The sequence below is a fragment of the Quercus suber genome, unplaced genomic scaffold, assembly GCF_002906115.3.
Source record: "Quercus suber isolate HL8 unplaced genomic scaffold, Cork oak 2.0 scaffold_63, whole genome shotgun sequence".
Classification (NCBI taxonomy): domain Eukaryota; kingdom Viridiplantae; phylum Streptophyta; class Magnoliopsida; order Fagales; family Fagaceae; genus Quercus; species Quercus suber.
This window is the reverse complement of record NW_027069528.1, coordinates 1,934,859-1,940,858: the sequence shown is the minus strand read 5'-3', so window position 1 is coordinate 1,940,858 and position 6,000 is coordinate 1,934,859. Positions and strand designations below refer to the sequence as shown.

Below are 6,000 nucleotides of genomic sequence, written 5' to 3'. Positions count from 1 at the left end.
GACCGATGGTTGCGCTGCTGTGTCAACAACGTCGTGTCACTGGGTCCAGGGTCTGCATGGTTAATCCGTGCAACATTTGCAGCAGCCACACTGCACAAAAAAGGTAAGTAGTTAGCAACAGTTGCAGCAGCCATACTGCACAAAAAAGGTAAGCAATGCAAATACAAGTACACAATCAATGACTACTAAATCAAACCCAACAAAGCACTACTCCATTCACAAAACAAACCAATTCAATCCAGTGCCCCAAAACAATAAGCATTATTATGTCCAAGCAAACCAGAGATCACTAACAAAATATCATTATAAGTAACTAAATCAATGCCAATACAAGTAAAGTACAATCAAATTCTTAGATTTTGCTAATCATTGTTTATTTGGTAATATGTTTTGGGTGCCTAAAATTATGATATCTACAAAGAAAATAACCTTAATAGATTATCAAAAACAAAATTTTATCCTAATATTGGTTAAATTAATCATTGTTAAGTTTTATTAATTTTTTTTAGTTTACGTTTTTTTTGGTGTTTTGGATTGTTTCTATATTAAATTTATGATTGTTCCTATAATAAGTAAAAATATAATTACCAAATGCATTACTCATTAGTAGATTAGATTAAATTGTAATTTTTTTTTAATAAGACTACCATAAAAATAATTATAACGCGCAACGCGCGGGTTCGCGGCTACTGACATTAAAGACTTTATTCAATCTTGTAAAATCCCTAAGCCACCCATCAACTTCCCAAACATCAAGACTAATTGTCTCCCCAACTACCACAGCACCCCACATTCTTGAAATCCCTTTAGATGAACCATCAACAAAGCCTCTAATTTTGAAACAATTAACGACAATGTTCCTTTTCTAAGCCTTACTACCTATTTATACATTATAATCAAACGGGACAAATTCTTTTTAACTGCCAATAGTAACAATTTTTCATACATAATTCCCCATGTCCGCATGCAGCCAAAAATGAAAAATAAAACATCAGGAAAAAAAACTCTGGGCATGTTTCACAAAAGTAATCAGGACACTTTTGTTTAGTCAACTCTAAAACTCATTTTTCTTGTAGAAATTCTATTTTCTTTATCACATCTGCTGGTCTGAATGTACTGTGAATGCTTTAATGTTTTTCCAGGTACTTTGCACCGTTTCTTCAAATATTAGTCAGCCAAAAATAAAAGTCTTATTATATGATAGTGTCAAAGCGATTGTAGGTACCTTTTTTTTTTTGGTGACTATTTGTAGCCAGTTTTTTTTTTCGTCAGTATTACCAGGCAAGTTATCTTCTCATTTATTAAATAGACCAGTGAAGGATCAGTTACTTAGAAAAAAAAAACTGGCTAGCAGTCATGATCCATAAGTCAGTACTTCATATTCTAGTGTTTCGCAGTGAAGCATTAATAGAAGGAAGAGTCTTCTTGACATTCTGATTTAGGAGGGTAAAATTCTTGGCTTCAATCCATGAGCCTATGATTTTTGTTCATTTCCTTTTGGACCTTGAAAGTTTAATCTTATAGGGGTGTTTCCATGGCCTTATTTCTATTGTCTTTTTGTTTTTTTTCCCATGAGCTAGAGCTTAATTCACACTTCTTCTCCCATAATAATGGGATGGAGAGTGAGGTTGTGGATTTAAGAGGCGTGTGTGTAGCTTACTAAAAAATACTTTTTTAATTTGAAAACTTAAAATAAACATTGGGGAATTCTCTAAGATATCAATGGTCTTGTTTTTGGACAATTTATTAACTGCCTTCACTGGTTAGAACTAGTTATGACTAGCTTATTAATGGATGAGCTATCCAGATCTTGCTCCCCGCACTTTTAGTTACAGATATATGTTTTGGTTTGTCACATGTTACATTCGATTAAGTTTATTCCTTTTTGCTTTGTTCCATTTTTCTCTGTTCAACTTCTTAGCACTACTGCTGTTACATTTTCTTGGCCTTGTGTTCCATCCAGCTGTTGCCTAATGCTTCTAACATTGTTTCATGCAGGATGCATATGCCAAATATGTGAAGGAATATTATCTTGGAAGTTTTGGTGTTAATGTCCAAACATACAATCAGAAAAACTTGAAAAACACTGCTCTTAGTGAAGACAGTGCCGACCGGTCATAATATTACATGAACCTAAGACTTTTTTTTTTTTGGAGAAAAATCTGAACCTAGATATTCGGTGAGGTATCAAAGGACTAATTCAGAGTTTATGTAATATTATGACATTTATTATAAGCATGTAAAATGTTTGTTCTAACTGGAGTATAAATGTATGCAACCCATTGAAGCATTTAACATACAGGTTGTAGGGCAAATGCATGTTTAATCTCAGGATGTTTAGTTGTCAAGTGGGTTAGGCCAATTACCTCTCAAGCACTGCACGATGATACGGCCCTCGATCCTCAGGTCTCGCTGCTCAAAGCCATATCTGAATGCGAGCTTTCTGTACCAATTCCCAACCAAAACAGGAAAAAAGCAAAAATTAGCTCAAAAACTTCACGACCCATTAAAGAACAAACAAATTCAAAGCAAACCCAGAAGACAAAACATTCAAAATGGCCAAAAATAAGGACTTACACTCTGAAGAAACCTGAAAATCAGTTTTGTGAGACCGAGTAGAGTGAGCGAGAGTGGAGAGGAGACGGTGAGTGAGTGAGGGAGAGTGAGGGGCTGACGTGAGGTTCAGCTTCAGTGCGCGACAGAGAACACGGCGAGCCAGAGAAGACGATGAGGGAGAGAATGCGGTCAGTGAGTGACGGAGAGACAGTCGCTGAGGTGAGGCTGAGCTTCGGTGGGCGACATAGAAACGGCGAGTGAGTGAGGGAGAGAGAGTGGCTGAGGTGAGGCTGAGGTGAGGTGGGCGACAGAGAAACGGTGTGTGAGAGAAGACGAGAGAGAGTCAGTGAGAGTGGAGACACAGTCACTGTGAGCTAGGAGTTAAATTTGAAAAAGCCCTATTAAAACTCGATTTTCAGAAAATCGAGTTCCATGTCAGCGCCACGTGGCGCTGACGTGGACGACCACGTCAGCGCCAGATGGCGTCTACGTGGAACTCGAGTCTCAGAAACTCGAGTTTTATGTGGACGACACGTGGAACCACACCAGCTCAAACTATGAAAACCGAGCGTCAAAGAGTCGAGGTGTGAGCGCGCAATTCGATATGTGGCACTTTAAATGTATAATTGATTTTTTTTTTTTTTTTTTGTAATGTCTGATGAACCCCTCTGCTCTATGTTATTTAATTAATACAAAAATATTTTAACTTAACTAAAATTCAATACTTTTTATAAATAGTATAATTATTTGTTTATTTTAGTCAAACATTATAATAACAACTAATCTACCAATGAAATTATTAAAAATAATATTTGCTATGTCAAACGTTATAATATGTCTTTTTTATTACTAAATTACTAAAAAAAAATTCATCCAAAATATCCATTTTCATACTTTAAAGACAAAAAAATATCCCTCTAAGATTCAATTAATTGGTCAATTATTGTTATTTTTTTTTTTGGATCTTTTTCAAATGTTTTTGTAGCTATTTGAATACCTTTGTCGTAGAGATTTATAATTAAAAAAACATTTATGAATAACTTAGAATTGAGATCCTAAACATGATCTATTAAACATTATCTATATGAATATGTTTCTAGTAGATATTTGTAATTTAGAAGTAAAACCAAGGTTATTAAAATTGAGATCCTAAACAGGACGTATAAGAGGTCCTTATAGAGTAAATCATAGAATCGAATCGATAATCATAAGATTTTACTTTATGTGAAAAATAAAGTAAAAAATATTAGTAATAATGATATATTTTAAATAATTAATAAGTTGATCAAAGGAAAATGGACATAATGCAACTTTCATGTCCTATTTGTAATAAGTGAAAAAAAAATATTACATTTCTTTAACAACTAAATAATCATTAACTTGTTTTTTGGGCAGATTTGATGAGGGGGCTAGAGTTGTATTTTTCTTGGACAATTACATTAGAGTCTAATATACCTAAAAATTGAAATTGTATATGGAATAAATGATGTTACATAATTGCACTCATTCATTTGCACATCCTCATTACTTTTGTTCTTTGGTTTGATATTTTTATTTATATTTTTGTTAGAGCTTAGTTAAAATTTTGTAATAGGGGTGAGTGTTGTCTTTAGTTTTTCATTGTTGAGTACGAAATGATAATAATTGCGCCAGTAGAATTGTATGTGATGTGGGGTGAGTGTATGCAATTGTGGCGTGAGAAGTTCATTCCTCTCTCTAGTCCATTTTAAACTAATTGGGCATTAAATTTATTATTTTGTTAGTTTTCGTTTGATGTTTAGCTAAAAAAACTTTTTTTTTTCCCTCTTAATTTTTTAGTTCAAACGTATGACATTTTATTAAATTTGGGCTAAACTCTTTAGTTTTGAGTTTAAAAAAAAAAAAAGCAAAAAAAAAACTGAAATAGACATTAGAAATTAGAAATATGAGCCCTAAAATGCAATAAAAAGATAAATATTGAAAAGTCTTATTCAGTCCATGTTGGTACTATTTGGTCCATTTTGTCATCTTCAGTCCAATTGGTCCAATTCGGGTCATTCGGTCTTATTTAATAAACTTCTGTTTAATTTGGTCCTTTCAGTACATTGGCCCTAATTCTATCTACTTCGGATAATTCGGTCCATTCAGTCCACATTGGCTCTATTCGGTCCACATTGGTCCTATGTTGTCCTCTTTGGTCAATTCTATCCACTTTGGTCCTATTCGGTCTAGTATGTGTAGTTTGGTCCTATTTCGTCCTATTCGATCCAAACTATTCACTTTGATCCACTTTAGTCCTATCAGACCATTTGGTCTTATTCGGTACATTTGTCCATTATGTTCTTATTCAGTCTACATTGGTCCTATTCGGTCCACTCTATCCACTTCGGTCCTATTCGGTCCACTCTGTCCACTTCAGTCCTATTCGGTCAGAAATTGTTCCTATTATGACTTCTTCTCTCCATTGGGTCCACTTTTTCCAGTTGACCCAATTTACTCTATTCAAACCCAATGAAAGCATAAAATTTAGAAATAATGCCTATACTTTAATCAAATACCAACTTTTCCTTACATTGAGGTTCCCACATAGGTGCTTCTAGTACTAAAAGATTGAATAACTGTTACAATTAACATTTCAGCAAAAGAAAACAAATAAATTGTTACAATTTAACAGCTTCAAACTCAACAATTTCACAACGAATAGAATAAGACTCAAGGAGATACAGACTGAAACAGACCAAATAGACTGAACCATAGAATATTTCATACAGATGGCTACATCCAGGCTCGAATCCTCTAGATCTGTTGTGCATTACCTTATTACACGCGAGTACATGAAATACATACAACAACTCCCAGCCCTAACTAAAATCTACCAAAAACATTTCCAATGACAATAACTTACATCAACAGCTGACTTCATAAGGGAGAAAAAACAACATAAAATTGTAATGTATGTAATGAATGGAATATTTTGTAATGGCAATGTGCAATGTGCATTCAGATAAGTGAACATTATCTATAATTTATACCGTAAACAACTTACTGTACACAAATACAAAAGTAAGCGAAAAAAATACATTGAAGGATGAAGTGAATTCCATTTCACCATGAGATGAATGTAAGACCAAGCACATTGACCTGGTTAAGTCAATAGCAACTAACAAAACAATATGATCCTTGCCTTGGGTGGATCATGTCTGTTCTGCATTGGATGCAGCTTTTAAATTCTCTAGCCGATTTCTTTAAATAGGCCTATCTCAGTTTCTCCCGGCGAGTTGCTGCTTGCTCTTGCTTGCGCAATTTGAGCTCAGAAGCCTTTCTCTTGCTTGATTTACTTCTTCATGAACTTCCCTATGGAAAGCCACAATCACAAAAATTATTTGCCGTAGTGATATGACACACAGGTAGCAGTTTCTAATAACAAAATGATGCAATGGACTCAGGAGAGATAAAGTTCAAACA

General features: G+C 34.3%; 1 long non-coding RNA gene across 1 annotated transcript; it reads right to left on the bottom strand.

Moving 5' to 3' along the window:
• Nucleotides 1-2,908, bottom strand: LOC136067237 (uncharacterized). The gene is made up of 3 exons (XR_010628734.1): nt 2,578-2,908; nt 2,367-2,443; nt 1-90 (listed from the first exon to the last, which is right to left on the bottom strand). It is a non-coding gene; the product is annotated as an uncharacterized LOC136067237 (long non-coding RNA).
• Between the last annotated feature and the right edge of the window lie 3,092 nt (nt 2,909-6,000).